This window comes from Atractosteus spatula, chromosome 19, assembly GCF_055471065.1.
Source record: "Atractosteus spatula isolate fAtrSpa1 chromosome 19, fAtrSpa1.hap1, whole genome shotgun sequence".
Taxonomy (NCBI): Eukaryota; Metazoa; Chordata; class Actinopteri; order Semionotiformes; family Lepisosteidae; genus Atractosteus; species Atractosteus spatula.
Window position 1 is genome coordinate 475,617 of NC_142724.1, and position 11,857 is coordinate 487,473.

Sequence of the window (11,857 nt, forward strand, 5' to 3'; positions counted from 1 at the left end):
TAAAGATGGAAAACTCCAGCAATCGAACAACACACCTCCACTGACACCACATTAAGACGTCTCGAACACTGTCAGAGAAAAACTAAATTTAGAGAAGGATGCTAATGAAGAATAGGCTTTAGAAGGCTTCGAAATGTGGGGATGACTTAGAAGGTGCAAACATAATACAAACAAGCCAATAGCAAAGAATTATCCACTCGCAAAAAAAATCTAAATGATTGTGAGCACAGTCTTCCTTTTGTGAATGGCATGCAACTAACTAATAGAAGGGCTGGTTTTCTGTGGTGAGGTTCAACTGAGGAGCTGTGTCAGCATGCCAGCTGCAAGGGATCAAGTGGAGGTTGATTATATGATTAAAAAAAACCAGAAGAAAAAGGAAAAAATGTGTCTTCATGCTTGAAAACAGATCCACAAGTTCTTTTCAAGCAACCGCTTTTTGTTCATATACTATAACCACCTTGTAGGAAGTGTCACAATAAACCTGGTCACTGTTCTCCAGGTTTATAAGTCTGCAAAAAGAACTTGGAACTCGAATTGTGCTGTTGTGGTCATTTTCCTTTCTAACTGGGGAGACCTGTCTTTCACTGTTAATTGTGCAATTCTTGCCTCTTTCACTGTTTTAGATGGGATATTCTCTCCCTCAGCAAGACCATTCTGTCCTCCTAAAGCACCTGTTCAGAAAGAGCCATTGACATTTGAATCTTAAATCTCTGTTAAATGTCCCGGTACATGAACAGCTATTATATGTTTGCAAGGGTTTAGGGTCCAATACACAACTACAAAGTCTTAGTATGTACTGGTTAATAGGTAATAAACTAATGGGGTCTAGAAGTCTGTCTGCACAGAAATCAAGCTGCAAGGTGGTTTGTACCACAGAAGTGGCAGTTTTTTGGACGTCTGTGCATTGCTGTGGAATTGTAGTTTCCTCAGATTGGAAAGTGTCTGATGAGAAGACAACATCGGCCTCCTGTGAGCAGCCCCTCTCTGCCATGCTTATATAACAGCGACTGGGAGTAAATATAATCCCGTTATTATAAACAGATCATCTTTGCTCTGCTTCAGAGCTCTGTGCCTGGCACACAAAGCAGAATATCTGAACTGCCGTCCATTAAAAAACAGCTAAAATATTTCCTAAGTGATGTTTTTAACATTGTGGCTGCTATATAAATAGATAAGTGCTAATTAATTGGACAAGAGCTAATTAATGTCCATTCTCACAATTCATCGGACTCCATCCCCTTAGCACACACCTAACCTGGGAGGCAGTTTCTCCTCAGACAGACAGGCAGAACGATTTTCTAGACACTCCTCTGAGCACTCGTCATGCAGCCTTGCTGAAATCACTCTGTTAATTCGTTTATTAATGCTGCAGAAGGGGGAGGGAAAAGCAGATGGTGAGATCCAGGTGATAATCTGGGTTCCCTGCAGTGGCATAAAAAGTAAGTGAACTAAAACAATTGTTTCATTAAAAAGCAGAATGAGTCTAAACATGAATTATACCACTGCTGTATGCTGCACGGGGCAGTTTTCACAGGGAGGCCGGTTGCTGACCATCCCCCTGGAGAAGGACAAGAGAACAGGACAAGGGTCTGCCAGCAGAACACGATTACAACTGAGCTCCAATAAATCCCTGCACGTCTGATCAAATACAGATACTGCAGGATTAGAAATATTAAAAAACAGGCCAAACAAAAAGCTTTGGATTAAATACTCTTTTGATTTCATAGCATTCACTGCAACAAGTAGCTGTTATATAATGTGTATTAAGAACAGTGTGTGTACGAAATGAGCTCCTTCCACATCGGGAGATAAAGAGGCACGGACAAGCAAGACTGGAGAAAACACAGACGTGATTCGTTCTTTGAAAATTCTAAAGCTCTGTATACAGCGGTGTCTGTATTTATAATTGCTCCTTGATCTGCAGCAGCGTGGCCACACACCGGGTTCAGGCGATTCCTGGGGTTTAGTAACTGCAACAGGGTTAAAAACAAGGTTTTGTTTGATGCAATTAAATTGATTTGCACCAGAATTTGGTCACAACCTTTACACTATTCAGGAACTGTGTTCTTCAATGATAAAGGCCAAAAAATAATTACAATCTTATTATGCAAATATGAATTCTCTGCAGAGCAAAAAAATGCTGTATAAAAAGAAAGCTGGTGAGAAATGCAGAACTTGCAAGATTTTGCAGACCCTATCACGCGGAAAACATGGCTATAAAAAGATCCTCAACATTTCTCTCAGCTGCAAATGCCAAAATGTGCAGAATGTGACTTCCAGTCAGCCTTTCCAGGCGGAGCTCAACAGGAAGCGTTCACAGCAAAATGATTGCAGTGCTGCGGAAATGCAAGACAAAGAGCCCTTGCCAGTCCGAGCAGCAGTAAGAGCTCACCTGCTCCCGATCTGCACACAGCAGACTGGCCGCGGTCTTACGAGAGGGTCTCTGAGTGAGCCAGACCTTCCACTGCCCTCATCCACTGCGCAGACTGCCCACTGTCCTGTGGGACAGTCCCTGTGTAAAGCAGACTGCCCACTGTCCTGTGGGACAGTCCCTGTGTAGAGCAGACTGCCCACTGTCCTGTGGGACAGTCCCTGTGTAGAGCAGACTGACCACTGTCCTGTGGGACAGTCCCTGTGTAGAGCAGACTGACCACTGTCCTGTGGGACAGTCCCTGTGTAGAGCAGACTGACCATTATTATTGGACAGAGACTCTGGTTCCCTTTGCTCACACTGACAGACGTAATCAAGCCAGAGCTCAGCCTCCAACGTTAACTTTCGTGCAGTCATTACTTCTGCCCTTCTGTAAGTTTGCTTTGATGAATGTGTCACAGACTTTCTATACCTCCACCATGTTTTTGTTAAAGTCTGGATCAACGCATCTGGCTTAACAATGTTGCCTGGCAGTGTTGTTGAAGCAGATCCATTCAAGAATTGACTGGTTAAGACCATTGGATCAATCATGTATTTGCAAACAAATGAGCAAAATAGGCTAAAAGACTTCCTCCCTTTTGTAACCTTTTTTGTGTCCTTAGTGTACTTCCTGCTGTGGTTTCCAAAGGATTACTGTGATCTCACTGTATTTTACAGTGCTGGCGGCCAGAATCTTATTACCCATGGACCAGAGTAATAAGATCAGACAAAGTTGTGTTTAGACCATAGAAAATTAAAACTATAAAATAAAGTACCAGCACTGGAAAAGGGGCTGACAAAAATAATCTGACACACTCACCATGGAAAACCATCACTGGCAGCTTTCAGAGTGTGGAGTGATGTGGGAATTCTTGCCTAGTAATCAGCTGGTCAGCAGGTGGGTGGAGAGGTTAAAGGTTAAAGGTCAGCCGCTGCTGTGATCTGCACTGCAACGTCTCCGTCTGAGGGACACTGTGAGTGTCACAACCCTCCACCATAGAGAAAGAGCAAATTCCCACAGCAGGTAGAGTCACTCCGGCTCTCACATGACAAAACACTTTTATATAACCATGTTCGTGGCTGGTGACGCACTGTGTGTACATGGAGCTGTATTTTCTTTGAAGGAGGTATCTCATTGTCTGCCATCTTAAAGGTCTGTGTGTGGGGGTGGGAGAGGTGACCGGCTTCCTTTATAAGAGCACTGCAGGCAGGTGTAATATCCTGTTTAAACGCTAATAAAGGGTGAGGACAGTAGTGACAGGATTATCTGATGTATCTGGCTCTTCCTTCATAACCCAGTAAATCCTGGCTGCAGGTCAGCGGCACTGAGCTCAGAGCTGGAGTGGAGAAGCAGGTGGGGAATTTTTCGAGGAGTCGGAGATGCCGAGCAAGACTGGCGACCTACTTTTTTTTCACATTTCTCCTGCTCTCTTATATATCCAGCAGTGAAAAATAAGTTGTTGATTTTTTAAATCCTTTGATAGGTTTGTGTGCTGACAGGAAGCTCTGTCTGCTTTGTTGATAATAAACCTCAAAGCATGTCCATATCTGTATTGTTCTAAAATGCTGTTAAGCAGATTGACCTTGGAATCCTTTAAGTGGATTTTGCATTGTTACTATCAGCCTGGGCCTGTTACATGCTCTTGCTCCAGAGAGCTGCCTGGATAGGAATCGGATGATGTTCAGCGCTGGTCCATTAAATCAGAGCCATTCTGGGAGAGTCGCATTCACAAGATGAAATTTCACGGAATGAAAGACTTTAGATGCAGAGATATGTCAATCAGCTTAGTCAAAGAATTGACACAATATAATCTCTCCAGCCTTCCAAAAGATTATGATAGAGCAAAGTGCCACAATTATTTAATTTCCAAAAGATTTGAAAGCTTGAATAGTGTTTTCTATAGCATTATTTTTGTTCTTTTTCCATCACCGTAAATAAGACTTTTGTCACGAGTTCCATTAGTGCACTCTGTTTCTAGCGCAAGAGCGATCTGCAAACACTGCCCACAGAGCCTGGCACTGGCACTGCCTTCTTCAAAGTCATTCAGACCCCATTCTGACTGAGGCCTCAGCCTGTTGCCTTCTGTGTGGGGATGAGTCTGCTGGCCCTGTGCTTCCCTGTTGAGAGAGAGGCCTGTTATATCACCACCAACCCAGGGGCACCACGAAGCCATGCTGACATCACAAAGTGAAGTGAACAGACACGGACACATGACACACCCCCAGAAGAGAACACAGAGTGCCAAAGAGCACTAATGGCACTAAACTTGCTGCATCATTAGTGAATATCTGCATGCGCTATTACATAAAGGAACAGTGTCCCTAACAAGAAAGTAGTGAGAGTTACAACATAACTTTACAAACTTGAAAATGTTTCAAGTACTGATAGTCTAGGGAAAAGAAAAATGCATTAGTTTACAGTAAGGTTCAAATTTAATAATGATAGTGATTAAAAATATACTTTTGTGATTGTTTTTCAAAACCTCATAGTCAGCATTAACAGAGAAACAAAGAAAAGATGCACACATTGACCCAATAAATATCTTTTGAGACAGCGCAGCATTTTTAAAGTGCGTGTAAATTGAAATATGTTGATTTGTAAATTCAGCATTACATCATTGCCAAGATTAAAACTGGTGCTTAATGCCTGTGCACGGTAAATGTGAAATTCTGATAATCTGTTCATTGTAAAAACTAACCCAAAAGGATGCAGCTGAATAAATCAGTAACATTGTTTAGGAGTCCAGATGTTCTGACTGCGTTCCGTCTTGGCGAAGACAGAATGTTGAATTCACAATGTCTTTCAGTTTAAGGGCAGTTTTAAAATGTCTCAAAGCATTCTAGTGAAGTTACAGTGTCCCTGGATTTGATCCAGTACCAGAGATGCCAAAAAAACCTTCTAACCCATTAAGCAGAATTTCATGATTTACAGTATCTAACACTGCTGCGCTGAGATCTGAGAGAATCAAGATACATAGTACACCTGAATCAGCAGCTGTCCTAAGCTCATTAGATGCTATAAAAAGAGCACTTTGAGTGCTGTGGAATTGTCTACGCATACTGTCTAATTGTCTGGAATGATTCAGAACGTTTATTTGCACTGAGGTGACTATTCTTCTGTTGAACTAAGTCAATGTGCAAGAATATGTAGTGAATATCAGCCACCCTTCCAATATTAAATGTATTGAATTATGTGGTTTTTAAGAGCCTGAACTCCCTCAGTTCCCAATTCAACCATGCATGGAGTTGCTCAGAAGACTGAAGCTGTTTCACATTGCTCTGAATTTGAAATTGTTTGAAAATGATTCACATTGACAGTAATTATGCAATAGAATGTCAGGTTCTGAGTTCAACTGCAGGGGACTGTTAGAATACACTCATTAATGCAATCTACTGCTGTTAATATATGTTTACAGTGTAAAGCACTGTCTAGTTCTGGTTGTGTCTTTTTCAAGTAGTGTTTGTTGCTGTGAAGTTGCAAAGCTGGGAAGTTCAAATACTGCCTGTTTCTGCATGCTTTCCTCCTGACTCTTCCTCTTCTGAAAATCTTTCTACTGTTCCATTTGTGGTGGAGATACAGGGTTTATCCATACAATGTTTTGTAAAGCATGAATAATTGATGCACATGACAAGAATTAACAGATGTATCTGTAAAAAACAAGAATATATCAAAAGCATACTTCATACTGTGCAGAACCTTTGAAACCTAATTGTGAAAGTTACTGCTTATAATAGATTATTTTCTTCCTGAAAAAAATCACATTGCTTTTTTCATTTTAACTCTTGTCAGAAATGAGTATGAAACATTTCCCCTTGGAGTTTCTCAGTAATAGCCAAGAAATAGTGGTCAGCTGTCAGAGTCTTATTGCCAGTCTGCTGTGCTGGTTGAGAAGGAGAAAGAGGAGAAAGAGAAACACAGCAGGCTTATATGTCTGTAGTGGTCGCAGATGAGACACTCATCTCTTCTCTGAAGGATATGATCGCAGATGAGATCTACATCATAACAATCCAGCTCTTCTGTCCAACAGCACTTTCAATCTTCACCACTCTTATACCTTATACCACCTATACCAGGTATATCATCAGCAGTTATGACACAGAGAGAAAAGACGTTGTCTTCCTGTTGAGAACAGATCGCTGCTCCTTTTTTTGCCTGAAGAACTTTCTTATTGGAGAAACGATGTGGCAGCAGCTCCTAAGCAGGCTGTATTGCCGTTGCACTCTGTGCCAGGGAGGTATAAATAGCAGTGCTTGTGTCCTTGGTCCTTGTGATTTACAGAAAGCCAAGCCAGCCTGTTCCACACCAGGCCTCTCTCATTAGAAAGTTTGCAATGAGGAGTGAGTATTGAGCTGCCCAAAGTAAATCCAAGCAAATACATCATCTGAATAGCATTGAGATACCAGGCTATGAGGACCCCAAATCACCTTGCATGTCTACAGATCACCTGGCCTTAGAGTCTTAATCAATCACCAGGAAAGAGTTAAGCCACCTCTCTGTTCATTATTTCCAAGGTCTGGGATTTGCAGTAACTGTAAAAAGAAGGCATCATATTTGTTTTCTGATTGTTCCCTTTCTGTGTTAATAAAATTACAAAACCTGGGACCTGGGAGGTCCTGTTTTTTTCTTCTGTGGTTACCTGACATATTCAAAGACAATTCTCTTCTATTCTCAATAAAGGAGAAACCCACCAGTATTTCATGCCTGAAATGTTAGTTCTTTTCGTGCACCCCAGTCATTGTAATGGTACTGTCAGTTTTGGGAAATATATATATATATAAAAGAAGCAAAGCCAGGGCTGGATTGCAATTTCCTCTCTCCATTAACACTACAGACCAGTCAGTACCTGGTAGTTTGTATTGTGGCACAAGGATGTCAGTGCAAAAACTTAAAACCAGCACTTTGTGCTTCAGCATATGTTCTCTTTGTGGGCTTGGGAATGGCCTTTTAGAGGAACTGAGGATGGTCACAAATGTTTTCAAATTGCGTCCTTCTCCCCGTGATGCTCTTGCCGGAGACCCTGCTGTGTGTGGAGTGCAGGCTGTGGGACAGGGCGCAGTGCTATTCTCAGGGATGACCGCGAGCCACTCTCCTGGCTGGTCGTCTGTGGTTCCAGCATGTCTTTCCAGGAAAGTTTCATGGTGTGCATTGTGCTTCATGCAGCTCTGTATGCTTGCCCTCTCTGGCTCACCACCGTACACTTGTACTCGATTGCAGTTTACGGAATTCAGAATATTTGTTTTGTAGTTTGTTAATTCCCTAGCAATTTCATGCTTGGCAGGATGAATGAGATTTAACTGACATCACCATTTTGTAGATCTGAGTGAGCCCGCCTGAAACTGAGCCTTCGGTGTTTCAAATTGCTCTCCTGTTTCTTTTAGTTCAGAGCCACATGAGACAAATTACTTTCCTGCATCGAACCAGCTCGGCAGATCCGAGAGACAGACAGCTTCTCTGCCTCTCTGCTTTGTTCTCTGGCGTTTCCAGTTCTGCTCTGCGTTTGATGTGATTTCATTTATTCCTGTTCTTATGACTTTGTCTTTCCTCCCCCTTGATGTTCTCGCTCTACAGCTGCACACGCCAGCAGTGCACATGTCCCAGCCATCCAGGAGAGAATCAAAACGAAAACAATTTCTTTAATTCAATTTTCGTCTTGATGGAAACAGCTGACATACAGTTGTTTTCCTTGATAATTTTCCCGCTTGCCCTTCATAAGAGAAGAGATCTCCTGCTTTTACTGTTGTGCTGTTTTCTGCACAGTGCAACATCACCCACGTATTGATTGATACATTTAATATTCAGCCCTATACAGTTTGATTGGCCATTTCCATCCTCTTCATTAAAAACTGTACTGTACTGGCTTCATAATCTGTTATGAAGTGATGTCTGGCCACAAATACTGCATTTTCAGTTTCCACAGATAATCCAAAACTCTCAGAAAGGCTTCTCATGACTGTAGAATGACGAGAGGAAATACTGGTGTCTGATTGGGATCAGACCCATGAGGCTTTCCTGCCTTTCTGATCCCAGCAGCCTCTGAGTCTATGATGTCATCACCTCCACCTTCATGGGCGGGGTCAGTGGCAGGAGTTATTTTTAAGGAACGGATATTTTGAACTTCATTTTAAAAATACAACAATACGATTGTTTCTTTCTCCACAGCATGCTGTACTGTGCTTTGCTGGCCTGCAGCCGCATTCCCAACCACTCCAGACACCACCTGGCCCAGAAAGAGCGTGAACCCCACTGAGCACTCCCCCTTTCTTAAAAGCTCACAAGCCTTTTCTACTTTTTTTTTCCAAAAAAGATTAAAGGTGTGATACAGGTTCTCCCAGTAACTTAAACACTGCTGTAGTCTGTGGTGTAATAGGCAGTAGGCAACAGGGATCTGACACACAGCACTACAGTATACTGTATGTTGAAGGTGTGTGATGGGATATACTCTTCACCCTGAAATGATGACGAAACCCACATGTACTGTACTTGTTTCCACTTGTGATTACTGAACGGCAGTAACTGCAGCTGCTGTCTCTTTCAGCTTCCTGTAACTGACCTTGCTTAGTATCAGAGCAGCACAGCAAGCTGCCACCAGCCCAGTAATTAAGGCACATTCAGACAGCCGAGTGTCTCCTCTGGTCTAGACTGCTGTGACCGGCACTGAGTCTGTCAGCTGAAGGGCAGCACCTGTTTGACTGGACCTTCTGTCAGAAAAGTAGTAAGTGCTACCATTGGCAAAAGACAATCTGCCTTTCTGCTTGGTTTTCTACCACTGGGAATTTGATTAGCTTTTTATGAAAATAAAAATAACCTATGTATTAACCAGAAATAATTTGTACTGATGGCAGCCTGACTAGCTCAGCTCCTTAGTTGAGAAAACCACTACTAATGCAAATATAAAAAAAAAAAACATTTAGGCTTTGCAAGTAGTCTGTATTAAATTGTATTTGCATGCGGTATTAGAAACTATCAGCCATTAAACCAGAGTGTAACAGGCCACAAACTAAATAATGTGACCCACAAGCAGTAACAACCATTTCTTCATTACAAAAAAAAACATTCTCAATCCACACAAAGACTTGTGCAGCTCTTTATATCTCAAAAGACTTAATTATCAACATGTGCAACGTGCAATTCTTAACCTTAACTAATTATTACTTAATTCAGCTCTAGTGAGTCAGTTTACACTGATCTGGCCCCTAGTAACAGAGAATCTGAAGAACAGCAGCAGCCTGCTGTCTTGTCTTTTCATGAATGTGTGAAGAAGGTTTACATGTCTGATTCTTCCATCTATATTCAGATAATTTGGAAGGTTTTTCACAACCCGATACGACACGAATGATTGGCTGTCAGTGCAGAGCTCCACATGCTGAAAGAAAAAGACAGTGGGGTGTGAAGCCAACGGGGAGGTGTACTTGGTTAAAACAGTACAATCTTTTGGGGCTGCAGACTCAGAGCAGTGTGAGAGATTTGTTTTGCATTGGAAAGAAAAAGAATTTGGGCTTGCAACAGTAATAAACATTCAATTATTGTAATAAATAAACAGTAATTAAACATAATTGCACATATTTATCAGCCTTTGTGACAAAAACAATATTTTATTTTTGCTATGGTATTTAGCATTAGTGATATGGCCTACAAGTATATAGTTAATCCGAGCTCCTGGTTATATTCATGAAGTCTGCATGTTCGTGTGAATCTCTGCTGGGTGATCCAGCTCCTCCCAGTTCCCAGAGAAAGGATGGGTAGGATGCTTGGCTGCTCTAACCTGGTGCATCAGGCCTGCTGTCCCCCGATGGCCTGACCCTGTGCACAGAGGCTCTGGTGCAGACGCAGCACTCTGCCAGGCCTGGGCCTCTACGCTCGGAGAGATCTCCTTCAATGTGCTTCCATACTCTCCATTCAGACATCAGAATGCATGAGAATACAGAAATTCTCCCGAGGCTAATTTTACAATCATCGTCTCTCTGTGGGGAGAAAGCTGTGGGAGTTTGTTTTTAAAGTTTGTTTCCTTCTGTTCTTTACAGAGAATTATCACACTAAAGCACTCCGTGACGTCTTCAGAGCCTGGTGTAGCTACACGGTGTAACCATGACAACTGGTACAGAGCTATTCAAGTTATTTTTATTCTTGTGCCGATTTTTTTTATACTAACACAGTCACAAACAACCCTGGTTTTAAAAAAAGCGGCGATAGATCGATTTCGTTTTGTTTTGCAATGTGTTTGCTACCGAGAAACGGAGAATGTTTGTCCAGATGAGTAGTGCTGTGGTTCAAGCTCCACAATCAGCCATTCTGACCTTGTACTGCGTCTGTCTTCTCAAGGACACTGGAAACACTGCCTCGTCACGCCGTTTCACTCCCGATCTTCACGCCTCTGTGTGCCCCTGCTTCAGAGTACGAACCAAAAGTCACAGTGAAGATGTTCTGTTCCAACACAGCTCAATGGCAGAATATTAAAAACAAAGAAAAGCTTGAGCTTCCGAAAATGTACTCTTGTTTTTCACAGTTTATGGTGTGATTACACAGAAAGCTGGGGAGGAGATCAAATGATAATCTTAGACTTCTGCTCTCCTTCATATCAATACTACCCACAGTTCAGTGCACATCTCTCTCACCCCCACTACCTCCACCCCAGCTGCACCCTGCAGGAGCTCCCTGGCTCATTCCTGTGCTGACCTTCGGACAGAGCTGTCTTTTCCTCTGCTGAGCTAGTTAAAGCCGAAGTATCTCTCAAAAGTATTCCTTTATATTCCTCACCGCATTTCGAAAGTAGAAGTTGACTGAAAAGCTGAACTGATATACTGTAGGCATTCTACCCAAACCCGATCAGCCCAGCAAAATTTTGACTTTGGACACCCAAAAACTAAACCATTGTCAATTGACAGAACATTGCTCTGTGCTTCATGTGATAACTTCCAAACAGCTTCATGCATATCATTTTTAGTATCCCAAAGCCTCAGATTAAAATTTTTTTGTCTGAATTTTTAATCTTTTGGCGTATTTTTGATCTGGTACTGTTGCTTGCAGGTGTTGTTCTGCTCACTCAAGGTTGGCTCTAGAGTATCAGGGCCAAGAGCAACAGCAGCTTGTCAGTGCATGGAGCTCAGGAAACGCCAGCTGCTGGGGCCTAACCTCAGTCTGGAGAGACTGTGTCACCTGCAGCTGCATGTGGACAGAACACAAACCGAATTAAGCTCTTGGGTGCATTTCTGATCAACTGTGAGGCTGGTTTTAGGGTAACAGTGAGGGTTGGGGTATTTTAGAACAGTCTGATTTAACAGTAGTGGTGCGGAGAGGGACCAAACAAGCCGAAATACATTATCACCTTTGCTTTGTCAGTTTTCAGTTAATCTTCATACAGATGCAATCTTTTTTCTGCATCATTAAATAGTAATTAGTAACTAGGTGTATAGTGTCCCCAGGCATGCCTCCAGTGTCAGTGCTAAGTG